This window comes from Taudactylus pleione, unplaced genomic scaffold (genome assembly GCF_031769625.1).
Source record: "Taudactylus pleione unplaced genomic scaffold, aTauple2 ptg000800l, whole genome shotgun sequence".
In the NCBI taxonomy this organism is placed as follows: Eukaryota; Metazoa; Chordata; class Amphibia; order Anura; family Myobatrachidae; genus Taudactylus; species Taudactylus pleione.
In genome coordinates, this window is record NW_028285202.1 from 1,348,809 (window position 1) to 1,364,808 (window position 16,000).

Below are 16,000 nucleotides of genomic sequence, written 5' to 3' on the forward strand. Positions count from 1 at the left end.
ACAGCATGGGGAGAACACTGCTGTGCAACATTTTAGGCAGGTGTGGATAAAAATGCTGCAATGTGCAAAAGCTTTCAAAAATAGAAGTGTTAATAGATTATTTTTTATCAATTAAAATGCAAAGTGAATGAACAGAATATAAATCTAAAATCATTATATGGTGTGACCACCCTTTGCCATCAAACCAGCATCAATTCTTCTAGGTACACTTGCACAGTTTTTGAAGGAACTTGGCAGGGAGGTTGTTCCAAACATCTTGGAGAACTAACCACAGATCTGTGGATGTAGGCTTACTCAAACCCTTCTGTCTCTTCATGTAATCCCAGACAGACTTGATGCTGAGATCAGGGCTCTGTAGGGGCCATATCATCACTTCCAGGACTTCTTGTTCTTCTTTATGCTGAAGATAGTTATTAATGACATTGGCTGTACGTTTGGGTTAGTTGTCTTTTGCACAGTACTGTATAAATATATATATATATATACACACATAGATTGTGGCTGTGTGCAACAATTAAAAATATGTATTTGCCATCCACGTTGTCTTTGATTAAAAGGTAAAAATAAAATGAAGAAAGAAGGCAGCTTATATTAGCTTTCTAGCTGGTTCCTATATTGTGGTGTTACCTGGAAATCTAGAAATACTGTAACAATAATATTCATCTTATGGAGAAAAAAAAACAGTGGCATAGTAGAAAAAGACATAATCTGACTTTAAAGTACAGCAAGATATCCTAATTGTAAAAATAAGTCAGAGAGCTTACAAGTAGAAGCCCAAAAATGTTTAAAAAGGCAATCAAAGAGCCCATTCTAGTCCTAGGGGTAAATTTACTAATCTTGTTTGGCTGAGAATAAACACACTTGACTTGTGTCTTTTTCTCAAACTCATACATCGTGTTTGACTGAATCATGTTTTCCAATGGTCTATGGACTCGTGTTTGATCATGTGTGAGCTCAGTCGTATTTGGCTGAAATGAATAGATGCCTGCCTGTGAGCGAGCAGTGTGTTGTGCAGAAGCGCTGCACAGATCAATGTGATCTGTGAAGGCTTCTATGTGTTATATGTGTAATAAAGTATAAAAAAAAAAATCAAAAACAAAATGGTGTGGGATCCCCCCCCCAAATGCATTACCAGCCCTGGACCTCTGAGCCTGTTCGGGTACAGGAAAAATCGGGGGGAAAAAACCAATGTTGAGTTCCTCCTGTAATCAGTCTATGCTAGTTTGCCCCTTCCCACCCCAGTTTCACCTTTATACAGCACTTGTACTCAGTGATGGTTTAACCACTTAAATGGCTAATATTTTTTCCAAAAAATGCTCATAAATTGATTTTTTTTTAGGATTGAATTAGGTCAAGAACATCAATCTAAAGTTATCCCACACGATTTTATTAAAAATATTTTTTATTTATGTTTGAAACAGTATACTATTAAAAATAGCAATATTTATGATATACTGTAGTGTTGACCATCGATGGCTGTACCATCAATGACTGATGGTTTTGAACCATCCCTAGAAAACCATCAAAGTTTAAACAATAGATGGTTGAGTTCCGAATAGAATAGTTTTTTTTTTTTCAGATGTATCAGAAAAATCGATAGTAATGATGATCGGGACTGACTAGCGGAAAGAGTGACTACTAGGGATGGCCATCGGAGCAGTATCCATTGATGGATACAATTGATGTGTCCATCGATGGCACACAAACCTTTTATGGTGAACCATCAATGGTTTGCACCCATCAATGGCCACCACTGTCTAGGACACGGTGGGTTGCGGACCAATAATTACTAGGAGTGGGGCCTAGCGGCTGCCAGGGCCAGGACTAAGCTATGCCCCATCAAGGAAAAAACCTTTGGCTCCCACTTGACCATCGATGTTGGAGAACCATTGGCTCTCTGCCATCAATGGCAAAACTATTTAACATCGGGTGGCCACCATAGATGTTTTGAAAACATTGATGGCCATCCCTACCATAGGAACTACTAATTTTATGCAGTGAGTGGCCACAGGGCGTTTCTGACTGGTCGCAACAGATGCGACCATGTCATGGAAAACCCAGCCTGGTATGGTCGCATCTGATGCGTCCATGCCAGCCAAGTGGTTAAAAAAAAAAACCTGTGTTTGTGTGTGTGTATATATATATATATATATATATATATATACCCAGCAGCTGGGTGGGAGGTGATGCTGGGTACCCGATCACTGCTGGCAACAGTGATTGGGACAGGACACAACAGCTGCGGCTACCAGGAGCCCATGGCTGCTGTTTTATTACAATCATGGCCTACAGCCGCATCGGGAAAAGGGGTGACACCATGTGCCCGATCACTGTGGCCAACAGTGATCGGGACACTGGAGGGGAAGCTGAGGGTGCAGAGGGACGGGAAGGTCCCTCTAATATAGGCAGCTGCAGGAAGATTAGTTTCCCACAGATGCCTAGTGGGCATTTCTGACTGGTCGCATCAGATGCGACCAAGTCAGGGAAAGCCCAGTCTGGTGTGGTCGCATCTGATGCAACCATGCCAGGCAAATAGTTGAGAGGAGGCCCATGTGCAGTCTCTGTGCGGATGCCCTCTCTCTTGCTTACACAGGCGCTGAGTAGACCGGCACTGTGCCAGAGTCCACATCTCCAGAAAAATGGCACCTGCACCATTTTCCCAGTGATCTATGGTTTTGGCAGAAAGGTAAGTACAGTGTATGGGGGCAGGGTGTTCCCATGTGTACTGTACCCATTCTAGTTATGTCCATGCCTACACTAGTATAAGAGGTTAGAACCTACATGGAGATGGTGAATTGGTGATAAGGGAAATTAGAATGATCTTCCTAGCGCATAGCTTATCCCCAGCAGGGCTACATTACAGACACCGTTATTCTGTGTTACTATAAGTCATACAAAATGATCTGATAATACAACTACGGTATGCTTATATGTTGACAGCTAACTCTTTGGAACCTTCTTATATGAAAGATATTATTCCAAAGACTACGAGGTGTGGCTATTACATAACGAGACTGTGCCTTGGACTATCCCAAAACAGTTTTCAAAGTTTCACTCCTCTTGCACAGATAATTTGCTGTCACACATCATTCAAAGAAGTTGTGTTTCCCGTGCATTATAAAACTGCTTAGTTCAAAAGTAGAGCAACGTGTTAACTTAAAACATTTAGTTAAAGTGAACAAAATGCCAACCAAATCTTTCCATATGCTAACCAACACTTACGGGCAGATTGTATGTGCACGTGTGTTTGAGTGGCACAAAAGATTTAGTGATGGTCATAAGGATGTCGAAGATGCTGGAAGACCTTGCACATCAAAACCATGAAAATGAGGAAAAAAATTGGAAAAATTGACCGTCGACTCAGCATCCGAATGAAAGCAGAAATGGTAAACACCGGCAAAGAAACTGTTAAGTTCTGCATCAAGATCTTAACATGACAAAAGTTTGTGCTAAGATGGTTCCAAGGCTTCTCACTGCCGAGCAGAAAGCAAATTTGTACAGACATTTTAGAACAAACTCATGCAAATTCGTATTTTTTTAAATAAAATTATTACCTGTAATGAAACATGGATCTTGGATCGATCCTGAGACACAATGCCAGTCCATGCACTGGAAAACACAATCATCACCAAGAATGAAATCCAAATTTAAAGCCACGTTTTCTTTGATATCAAGGGTGTTTATTTGGAAGGCTGGGTACCAGAATTGCAACCGTGAATCAACATAACTACCAAAATGTTCTCACAACAATAAAAACAGAAATTTCTAAAGCACCAGAGCCACACCTGTGATTAGGAGTACTGCTACAGTTCAAATAGGGGTATTGCTATCCCCACAACAACAGACACTAGTAGAGAAAAACTGCGCTGGTAAACCTAATTAGTAAACAGCCAATGTGTTAAAAAAAAACATGTGCCTAAATGCAGCAAAGAGATACTGCAGCTCCCAGTCCTAGCGCCCTGATGGGCCATCATCTATCAGGAGACTTCATTTTGCATCCTGACTGGACACTAACAATATTCAAGACCGTACTAATATTGTCTGAATTTCCAAGTTGATGCCGTCGCACGTTGAATGTTTTCATATATTTTTATTCATATTGTATAATTGTTTGTGAAAATTTATTTTTAGATCGTTCCTCATGTTGTGTATTGTGATTATTTATTGTAACATTGTTTCAAGTGTCTGACACTTTGACACACGTATACAGGGTCTGATTCAGAGCTGGAGGCTATTTGCGCTCGCTCGTTCAGAAAAAGGGGCTGGCTATTTAAATTAACCGTTCGCTCTTTGCGGTCTGTTGACGCCTCTATGTCTGTATGAGCGAACAAAACATGCGGTCGTTATTTTGAAAAATACGCCCCCTGGCCGCTCGCATCATATGTCATGTCCGCTATTAGATTAATCGAGTACATCGAACAGCGTATGAACTGCTCGCTATACTTGTGGTTGGTTTTTCCTACTGCAATCATGCGAGCAGTTCTGGCTAAAAGACACCCAACTGACGTGGGCGATGACGCTGCTTTATTTATTATGCACACCCATAAAACGCCCGTTTTGACCTTTAGGCACCCCTGCGTTCTGATCTCCACTCCCCGTTTTCAAGCACCTTCCCCTGTTACCACCCACATACGCCTCTTTCTGTCACTCATATTAGCAGGCATTCGCTATTTTGCGAGCACACGATTTTCGGCCGCACTGACTGGTTCGCGCATGCGTATTACAACCCGTACGCATGCGCAGATGTGCGACCATCGCTCGGAACGAACGAGCGGCTCTGAATGAAGCCCACAGTCCATTGTTCCAATAAAACACAAACAGTATGTTGTTGTTCTTTTTAACACATTGGCTGTTTATTAATTAGATTCATTCACAGTTTTTCAACTACTAGTACAAAAATGTTCTAGCACCTTTACAGGAAAGAATCAGAAGAGGCCAAAGTTGTGGAAAAATGGTTTCATCCTCCATCAGGACAGGACACCAGCTCTCTGCGACACAGTTTTTGGCCGAGAAACAGATTGCTGAGCTAGAACACCATTCATACTCGCCAGACCTAGCACTGTGGGACCTCTTTCTTTTCCCTAAAGTCACATCTGTACTCAAGGGAACCCATTTTGCTTCAGTTACTGAGGTAAAGAAGGAAACAACTGAGCTGTTGAGCGCGGCTTTAACCAATGGAAAATAAGAATGCAGCGGTGTGTGGGTGTCGAAGGGGAGCACATATATGGGGAACAGAGATAAAATATAAAATACTACTAAATACTAAATATAATTAAACATATATTATAACATTTAATATTCAGAAATCCTATGCCAACCAGTCTAACTTCAGAGAATTGATCCTATTCAATAGGAAGTTATAAACCCCACACTTGGATGATTATAGGGAATTACAAAAATCACAACCCCAGCATGGATTAGAAGTTAAAAAAGAACCTCTTAAAATTAGAATTATAATAAAGACCATCGCTTTAGGGTGATCTACGAGCCCCCATCTTCTCCCCATTTAAATAGATGACACCCACACTTCTTACCCCTACAACTCAATCACAGAGACCTTCATAACTTACGCTGAAGTCAGACCCCCACTTACCTTCATCAGTATAAACACATGACCACACATTATTGGGAGGCACTGCAACTAGAATCAAGTTACACATATAAAATGTATTCATAACCTCTGATTTTTTATTGAGATTGTCACTATAAGTACTAATTTGACCCCCTCTCTAGCCCCGTCCCCCCTCCCACACACACAACACTTTGTCTAAATCATTTCAGTGGTACAGATTATTTTATTTTTTTCACTATCTACATTTTACAAGTCAAAGCTCACCCACCCCCTAAATACAGTACTAGGTTTATTACAAGTATTTAAGATACAATACAATAGTCTTTTTACATTGAGACGAGACCTACAGTATATTTCTTCTTAGTGGTCACTTCTCATTAGGACCATCTAATATTATGCTTTGCCCGGTTCCCTGCCCAGCCTGCCCTTACATTGCAGCACACCATATGTACAGGTTATACAGCGTTAGACCACAGTACTGTAACAGCACCTCCTCTATGTTGGTGTTAGGCCACTGACCCCTGGGTGAGGGACATCCCCAGAACAGCTACTTCCTTTTTGGGGCCATAGCACCCGGCTCTGATCACAACACACCTGGGAGCCTGATGAGTACCAGGGAATGAGAAGCGTATGAGATATGGGAGTTCTGCACAGTGTGAACTATACAATGGGCTGTGTATTGGGCAATGGCAGGGAGATTGTATACATATTATAGAGAAAAACAAAAAGATTGTATACATCACTACTTTCCACCAAAGGAACCACATTGCGCCACGCATACATGGCATTAGGATCCGGAGAAGATAAAGGGTAGGCGGAGCTTACAGTTCCCGGAATTGCAGCCGATTGTTCCACTATGCGAGTGTATGGGGAAACTATATTTGCTCTAATTAGGGAGACTGCTGGAGGAATCTGAGATCTCTCCACTGTAACCTGCTCTGTGAATACATCAAAGTAAATCAAAAGCATTTTTATCAATGGGCGAATGGTAAAAGGACTTTACACTGCTTATGAATAGGGACTTCAGAAAGATCGCTATTATGGGTCTATGAAAAAGGTATAACACATACACATAATTAAGAATGGAGACATCATGATCTCCATGCATAGTAATAACAGACATAGCATTTGCCCATTGGACATGAGAATCAGATAATAATGAATAGAATATTATAAGGATCATTATACATAATATATGTCAGTCTGTACCAATTATTACTATCGCCAGTACAATTGGTAACACAGTGATATGATGTGAGGGGGAGAGCAGGAGTCTAATAAGGAATGATGGCTCCTGATGTATGAGATAGACCAGAGAGTGTGGGGAGGAGACTGGTCAGATCTCTGGGCTGGTAACACAGTGACATGATGTGAGGGGGAGAGCAGGAGTATAATAGGGGCTGATGGATCCTGATGTATGAGATACACCAGAGAGTGTGGGGAGGAGACTGGTAAGATATCTGGGCTGGTAACACACAGTGACATGATGTGAGGGGGAGAGCAGGAGTATAATAGGGGCTAATGGATCCTGATGTATGAGATACACCAGAGAGTGTGGGGAGGAGACTGGTAAGATATCTGGGCTGGTAACACACAGTGACATGATGTGAGGAGGAGAGCAGGAGTATAATAGGGGCTGATGGCTCCTGATGTATGAGATAAACCAAAGAGTGTGAGGAGACTGGTCAGATCTCTGGGCTGGTAACACACAGTGACATGATGTGAGGGGGAGAGCAGGAGTATAATAAGGGCTGATGGCTCCTGATGTATGAGATACACTAGAGAGTGTGGGGAGGAGACTGGTCAGATCTCTGGGCTGGTAACACACAGTGACATGATGTGAGGGGGAGAGCAGGAGTATAATAGTGGCTGATGGCTACTGATGTATGAGATACACCAGAGAGTGTGGGGAGGAGACTGGTCAGATCTCTGGGCTGGTAACACACAGTGACATGATGTGAGGGGGGAGAGCAGGAGTATATTAGTGGCTGATGGCTACTGATGTATGAGATACACCAGAGAGTGTGGGGAGGAGACTGGTCAGATCTCTGGGCTGGTAACACACAGTGACATGATGTGAGGGGGAGAGCAGGAGTATAATAGAGGCTGATGGCTCCTGATGTATGAGATACACCAGAGAGTGTGGGGAGGAGACTGGTCAGATCTCTGGGCTGGTAACACACACTGACATGATGTGAGGGGGAGAGCAGGTGTATAATAGGGGCTGATGGCTCCTGATGTATGAGATACACCAGAGAGTGTGAGGAGACTGGTCAGATCTCTGGGCTGGTAACACAGCCCATGATGTGAGGGGGAGAGCAGGAGTATAATAGGGGCTGATGGCTCCTGATGTATGAGACACAGCAGAGTGTGGAGAGGAGACTGGTCAGATCTATGGGCTGGTAACACACAGTGACATGATGTGAGGGGGAGAGCAGGTGTATAATAGGGGCTGATGGCTCCTGATGTATGAGATACACCAGAGAGTGTGAGGAGACTGGTCAGATCTCTGGGCTGGTAACACACAGTGACATGATGTGAGGGGGAGAGCAGGAGTATAATAGGGGCTGATGGCTCCTGATGTATGAGATACAGCAGAGTGTGGAGAGGAGACTGGTCAGATCTATGGGCTGGAAACATACAGTGACATGATGTGAAGGGGAAAGCAGGAGTATAATAGGGATTCCTGATGTATGAGATACACCAGAGTGTGGGGAGGAGACTGGTCAGATCTCTGGGCTGGTAACACAGTGACATGATGCAAAGCAACCATCACAGGTGCTGGTCACTTCAGAGGGCAGGAATCTGTCTGATTCAGACCCTGGCCTCGTCCCTCCCAGAAAATGGGGAAAATTGCCATTTCCGGGAACAGTGGCTAGTCACGCCCTCCCAAAATGCCACAGCATGTCAATCATACTGCAGCTTGGGGGGTCTGCAAGTGTAATCACTGGATCCATTCTGCAGTGTTCAGAATGGATCCTGCGCAGACACAGACCCCTCATCAGATGAACATACAACTCTGAATCAGGCCTAGTGTGTATTAGGTGTGATAGAAGTGTGGCCTATGTATCAGTCTATGTATCTATTGGGGAATAGAGGTGACGGAACCCATGACAAAAGTGGTGCCTGATTCATGTCAATAAAGGTCAAGCCAACTTGTGACCCCATCACACAACAGAGCAAGATAATTACATTGCCATATTTAGTCCCGTCAGTGCCCTACCACAATTTTACAATGTCTGCCAATCTATTCCCTTATGCCCCTATAATACCTTCATTGCCTACCCATTCCAGCTCATATCCCAATGAACTAACCAATGGCAGGCCAATAGTAACATAGTTTGGCAGCAAATGCAGCAAGGACATTTCAGGGGGCAGTGATTTGGGACTGCACAAGTGTCGGGGGATAAGTCACGATTGGGGATACACACTCCCAGTATGGAGTGTGGTCTCTCTGATTGCAGCACCTCCAGGTATAGAGCGTTAGCCCACAGAAAGCAGGGAGACTCTGGACTGTTGCACGCCAGTGTCTCCAGTAATACAAAGGGGACAGCAAATACCACTTATATGTATATATATTTTCTGTTAGTATGATATATGTACATTTACGGGACTAGATTTATCCGTTTCAATAAACCCTAATGCAGGGTGTAATTAATCCACTTTATTATGTGTTTGTATGAAGTTTTTACTCTAGAACAGCACAGACATGCATTAGCTCACCTACTAGCCCCTAAAAGGGGTACAGGGAGGTTACAGTACATCTAATTGCCTCTCTGCAAATCTCGAGTTACCCCTGGCTTCTGGGTTCTTACCCCTGAGTGCTCTGGCAACACCTTAAAAGAGGTTGCCCTAAAAAAAACAAAATTGAATGATGCAAAGTCCATGATCTCATTTCAGGATTTGAAGCAGCTGTGGTCAGGGATTGTGTAATTAGGCTGATGAGGCCATGTGCCTGGTAAATTAAGGGCACAGTGATGCACACAAGTCTCCACTACAGAGGGATCTCGCAACTTTATCACCTGAGCCTGGGTCGGAGCCCCCATAGGCAACTTTGTGCAATGGGGGGTGACAGGGTCGTGCCCATCTCTCCTTGCGACTCAGTGGGTATTGGCGAATAGGTTTAGTGTGCCGTGTGCTTGTAGATGGAAATGCGGGTGATTCTGAGGCAGGCGTACGCAGAGATCCGGCTGATATCAGACAGAGGACAATGGCCGGCCCGGGAGGTGCCAAAATAGGCTCAGCACAGATGTGAAAAAAGCCTCACAATGTATAGAAATGTAGTCTGATTAATTTTCATTCCTTGGCCGTATCATCTTACAGAAGTGTCCACATACACCTATCCTGTAATCGCACCAAATAGTCCCATTTGACGTAACATAGACTATGCGATATGGCTGCACCACAACTTTTTCTTAAAATGTGCATCTTAATCTGCTATATTATACCAATACCTCTGCGACAAAAAAAACCCAAGTACCGAAAATTTCCCAGCAGAACCTTGCCCAAAGCATTGCACTCCCTACATCGACTTGTTTTCATTTGACAATGCATCCTGGTCCCATCTATTCCTAGGTAAATGGCACACACATACTTGGCCATCCACATGATGCAACAGAAAGTGGGATTCATTGGACCAGATGACATTCTTCCATTGACCCAAGGTCTATTTAATATTTTTGCTTGCCCTATTCTAGGTGCTTTCAATGTTGGACCAGGGTTAGCATGGACACTGACGGATCAGTGGCTACGCAGCCCCATACGAAGCAGCATTCCATGAACTGGGTGTTATGCCCCATTACTCCCATCATCATAATTTTCTGTTATTTGGGCCACTGTAGCCCTTTTGGTTCGTACCAGGCAGGATGGCCTTTCGTAAACTGGTGCATCAATAAATCTTTGCTGACCAACAACATCGGCAGTTGGTGGATTTCCCCTGCTTGGATCACTGTCGATAGGTACTCACCACTGCTGACCTTGAGTTCCCCACAAGCCTTTCCACATTGGAAAATGCTCTGACCAGGCATCTGGCCATAAAGATTTGTCCCTTACCAAAGTCACTTGTTTTTACACCCGATCCTAACTTCTGTGAGCATCCAACGTCAGCTTACCATCAAATATATCTGTCACCTTGATATACAATGAGACAGTCAATGTCATTCCCTTGATATTGGAGTGGTCATAATGTTTCAGCTCATGGGTGTATCTACAGCCCATTATCTGTATTATATATTATTTAGGACCCTATATAACAATGTGATCTCAATACTGTGAAGACTTATAGCCAATGTTTAACAGAAGGAAAATACTGTACGTTCCAGTCTTATGTTGATGAAATACAATCCACCTATGTCTGTGGATGGTAATTAAATTATAACATATTAATATACTGTGCAACTGAAGCTTTAAAAGGCCCTTCATAAATCAGTGATGTCAATACAATCTGCAAATATATGTTTGCAACTTTTTTTTATCATTTTACATTAATATCAACATATATTTAGATTATTGCTGCAATTATATTACTGTAATATTTTATTTTCTTGTGTGAACTTTCTGATGTCTGAGCAGAGCTGATTTTTGTGTAAAACATTTCCCACACTCAGAACATGGAAATGGTTTCTCACCTGTGTGAGTTCTCTGATGTGTAACAAGACCTGATGTCTCTGTAAAACATTTCCCACACTCAGAGCATGAAAATGGTTTCTCACCTGTGTGACTTCTCTGATGTGCAACAAGAATCGATTTATGTGCAAAACATTTCCCACATTGAGTACATGAAAAAGGCTTCTCACCTGTGTGAGTTCTCAGATGTTTGACAAGAGCTGCTGTCTCTGTAAAGCATTTCCCACACACAGAACATGGAAATGGCTTCTCACCTGTATGAGTTCTCTGATGTCTGACAAGAGCCGATGTCTCTGCAAAACATTTCCCACACTCAGAGCATGGAAATGGCTTCTCACCTGTGTGAGTTCTCTGATGTTTAACAAGATCTTTTTTCTCTGTAAAACATTTCCTGCACTCAGAACATGGAAAAGGCCTCTCACCTGTGTGACATCTCTGATGTCTGACAAGAGCTGATGTCTCTGCAAAACCTTTCCCACACTCAGAACATGGAAATGGCTTCTCACCTGTGTGTGTTCTCTGATGTATGATAAGAGCTGATTTCTGTGTAAAACATTTCCTACAGTCAGAGCATGAAAACGGTTTCTCACCTGTGTGACTTTTCAGATGTCTGGCAAGATCTGCTTTCCGTATAAAACTTTTTCCACACTCAGAACATAGAAATGGTTTCTCACCTGTGTGACTTCTCTGGTGTGTAACAAGATCCGATTTATGTGCAAAACATTTCTCACACTCAGAACATGGAAATGGTTTCTCACCTGTGTGACTTCTTTGATGTGCAACTAGAACTGATTTATGTGCAAAACTTTTCCCGCATTGAGTACATGAAAATGGCTTCTCACCTGTGTGACTTCTCTGATGTATAACAAGATATGATTTATGCGCAAAACATTTCCCACAGTCAGAGCACGGAAATGGTTTCTCACCTGTGTGACTACTCTGATGTGCAATCAGCTTTGATTTATGTGCAAAACATTTCCCACACTCAGAACAAGAGAACGGTTTCTCGCCTGTGTGAACTCTAAGATGCACAGCAAGATGTGACTTCTGTGCGAAATATTTTCTACACTCATGACATTGAAATGGTCTCCTACCTGTGTGAGTTCTCTGATGTCTAACAAAGATCGAGCGATATAAGAAACATTTACCACATTCAGAGCAGGAATATATAGTAGCATTTGTAGGGCTTGTTCTATGTGTAGCAACATCTAAATTATCAGCAGAACATGCATTATAATTAGAGGGATCAGGTGACGTATCTTCACTGTAAAACACTGGACGTATAGTTAGTGTAGTGGGGTTTTCTCTTGGAGAATCTTGTACGATGTTATTATCTTCTATTTTAATATCTGAAGACAGAAGGAGATGTCCCTCCAAGGTATTCCAGCTTTTGCATCCATCTGCTGAAAATAAAATACATCTTTAGAAATAGAGAGTTTCTATTTGCATTGAGTAAAAGTTCATACAATGGGGGGAACTAGCTTAGCGTCCATGGCTCCATCGAAGCCTCTTGTGCTCTGGCGTCGGTTTAACCTGCAAATACAGTAGAAGCGCCTTTGCAGATTTCTGCTCGCATCTCCTAAAATCGCAAGCAGAAATCAGAGTAAACACTAGTAAAAAAACCCTGCCTGAGATCGTGGCTATTGAGTGCGATTGGGCTACTTTAATGGCTCAACCCGTGAAAGCACATAGTGACATTATGTGAGGAGGAGAGCAGGAGTATAATAGGGGCTGATGGCTCCTGATGTATGAGATACACCAGAGAGTGTGGGGAGGAGACTAGTCAGATCTCTGGGCTGGTAACACACAATGATATGATGTGAGGGGGAGAGCAGTAGTATAATAGGGACTGATGGCTCCTGATGTATGAGATACACCAGAGAGTGTGGGGAGGAGACTGGTCAGATCTCTGGGCTGGTAACACACAGTGACATGATGTGAGGGGGAGAGCAGGAGTATAATAGGGGCTGATGGCTCCTGATGTATGAGATACACCAGAGAGTGTGGGGAGGAGACTGGTCAGATCTCTGGGCTGGTAACACACAGTGACATGATGTGACGAGGAGAGCAGGAGTATAATAGGGGCTGATGGCTCCTGACTCACCCACTGAGCAGATACATTTCCCTCATTAGTTTGTACTGAAAGAGGAGGGTGTAGAATAAGAGATTGTCTATACAGACAGATATTCATCAGTCTGTACTGGCAGATGAGGGTGTATGATAAGAGATGGTCTATATTGATAAATACACCTTTGTCTATACAGATTTATGTTCTTACCTGGTTAAATTCTTTTCTTCAACCTCTATAGGGGACACAGAGACAACGCTGGGTGTTTAGGGCTGTGCAAAAGGACTGGGCACCAGTTAACTTCTTTTATATCAGGGCTGCCCAGTCTTCTCCCCTATACCCCATACCCAGCCCCAGACAGGCCATTTAAGTGAGCAGGAGCAAGAAAGGAGAAAGAAGACTGCCACACACACTTCACTGCCATAGGGGACACAGGGACAACTCTGGGATGTCCCAAAGCAATTCCCCTAAGGGAGAGGATGCTCCTGAGCTGCAATGAGAACCCTCTGCCCAAATGGCACGTCCATGGAGGCAAAGGTGTCAAAAGAAACTAATAAACAGATAAACGTGTGGACAGAATATCATGTAGCATCCCTGCAAAGCTGCTCCCATGAGGATCCTCAGTGAGCTGCCCAAGAAGTACCTACCAGCCTGGTTAACTGAGCGAATATGTGACGGATAGTCAAATGGAGCCAGCAGGGCCATGGTCTGCTTTGTAGCTGGCTAGCCCTGTTTGTAAAAGCCATAGAGCACAAAAAGGGAATCAGACTTACCACATCCAAAGAGGCCTTCTCTGGTGAAGAATCAGGTGACTGAAAAGCCAGAACCACAATCTCCTGGCTGATGTGGAACCGAGAAACTACCTTCAGAAGGCAGCCTGTGTCCGAAGAATGGCTCGGAGAGCGAGATAACAGTGCACTAAAGTCTGACACTCTGATGCAATTAAGTTTTCCATGTGAGCCAGTGAATGTCCACTGACTCTAAAGGCTCGAAGGGAGAAGACTGAAGAGCCTTGAGCACTAAAGACAAGTCCCATGGAGCCACCGGAGGAACAAAGGGGGGCTGCACGTGGAGGACTCCCTGAAAGAAAGTTCTAATCTCAGGCAACAACGCAATCCATCTCGCTGGTGACTGATCTAGATAGGAACAAATAAGTAAGCATCCTGAATGTCCATGAAATCCCCCTGATTAAAGCGCCAGAATGATAGAACTCAGAGATTCCATACGAAACCTGGGGACCCGCACGAAGCGGTTGAGAGACTTGCGTATTGGCTAAAAAGACCCATTCAGCTTCTGAACCAAGGAGAAAAACGAATAGAAGCCCGTGCCTCTCTGAGTCCAGGGTACTGGAATAATCACCTTAAAGGCCAGAAGGGAGTGAATGGACAGCAGCAGTTCTCTTGCTTTTTCTGGATCTGCTGGAAGGCCTGTGGAAAAGAACTGGGCCGGAAGATGCCTTCGGAAGGTTGGAGCATAGCCCTGAGAAACCACCTTCTGTACATAGGTGTCAGATGTGTTCGCCAGCCAGGTCTCAGGGAAAAGCAGAAACCGGCCTCCCACACTGGGGTCCCGCAGTTGGAGGCCCCCCGTCAGGCTGCAGGCTTGTTGTAAGGCTTGGTGGAGAAACGTCAGGCAGCCCAGGGTTGTTTGCTTCGGGGTTTGGAGCCCTTGGAGGAAGAACCCTGGGACCTGGAGAACGACTGGCCCTTGGCCTTTCCTTGTGGACGAAAGGAGCGAAAATTAGATGCTCGTGACCTAGGGACCACCACAGAAGGTAGAAACGCTGTCTTGGATGCCGCCACCATGGCAATAATCTAGTTCAATTCTGGACCAAAAAGAATGTCCCCAGAATAAGGAAGAGCCACTAGAGCCTCATTTGAGATGGCTTGCAAGAATTGAAGCCAGAGGGCTCTCATAGCTGCGACGGAGGTAGCTGATACTAGTGTCAAGAGCCACCTCATCCAGATAGAAGGCAGCCTCCTTAATATGCACCACTAGGGACAATAACTGGTTCCTGAGTGTACCATAGGAGAGTCCCCCTTCTAGGGCATCTGTCCAACTGTCGATGGCCCGCGTTTGGAAGCTCAGTCCTTATCCAGCACCTGCTTGAAGGAGGCGGACACCTGCGCCAAACCCTGAAGTGATGAGAGAAAAACCTCATCCATGGTGGTAGGTGGGTGGCTGCAGATTATACTACAGAATTACGGCAGGGTGGGCCTCCATCAGAGGGAGGGGAGGAGCGTGGGTTGTCAAACAGTCAACTAGCTGTGACATTACCTGTGACAGCGAGGCAGCCCTGGTCGGCTCTTTGTTGGAGGCTGTGGATAGGGCCTCTTGCTATGCATCTGAGCAGCACCGGATACAGAGACCGTCCTGGACTGGATACTGTGGGAAAAGACCAACAGAACAAGAACTACGTGTTCGTAACACAGGAGCTGCCACCTACTTAGGTGCTTTGCCTTTGGAAAACATGGTAGAATACAAGGCAATCCACACCACAAAGCTGTGGCAACAGATGTGTGCAATAAGGGGAAGGTGCAATGACTGTAAAGTCGCACAAAGTAATAATAAGTGAGGCGTAATAAAAGGGAGGCACAGTGAACCTCACACCCTGTTAACACAAGGGTTAATTGGCCAATACACAGAGAGACTGTATAGTGTTAAACAGGACAGAAAAACTGACAGGTAGCAGGAAAAAAGTAAATACCTTTCAATGAGGACAAGCACACAGTACA

The 16,000-nt window shown here is 44.0% G+C and overlaps 1 pseudogene across 1 annotated transcript in view; it reads right to left on the reverse strand.

The window, feature by feature from the left end:
* Window positions 1–16,000, reverse strand: part of LOC148474919 (uncharacterized) — a 70,531-nt pseudogene that overhangs the window by 35,924 nt on the left and 18,607 nt on the right. Inside the window, exon 6 of the transcript XR_015872816.1 lies at window positions 11,099–12,600. The product of XR_015872816.1 is annotated as an uncharacterized LOC148474919 (transcript). The remainder of the gene's footprint in view (window positions 1–11,098; window positions 12,601–16,000) is intronic.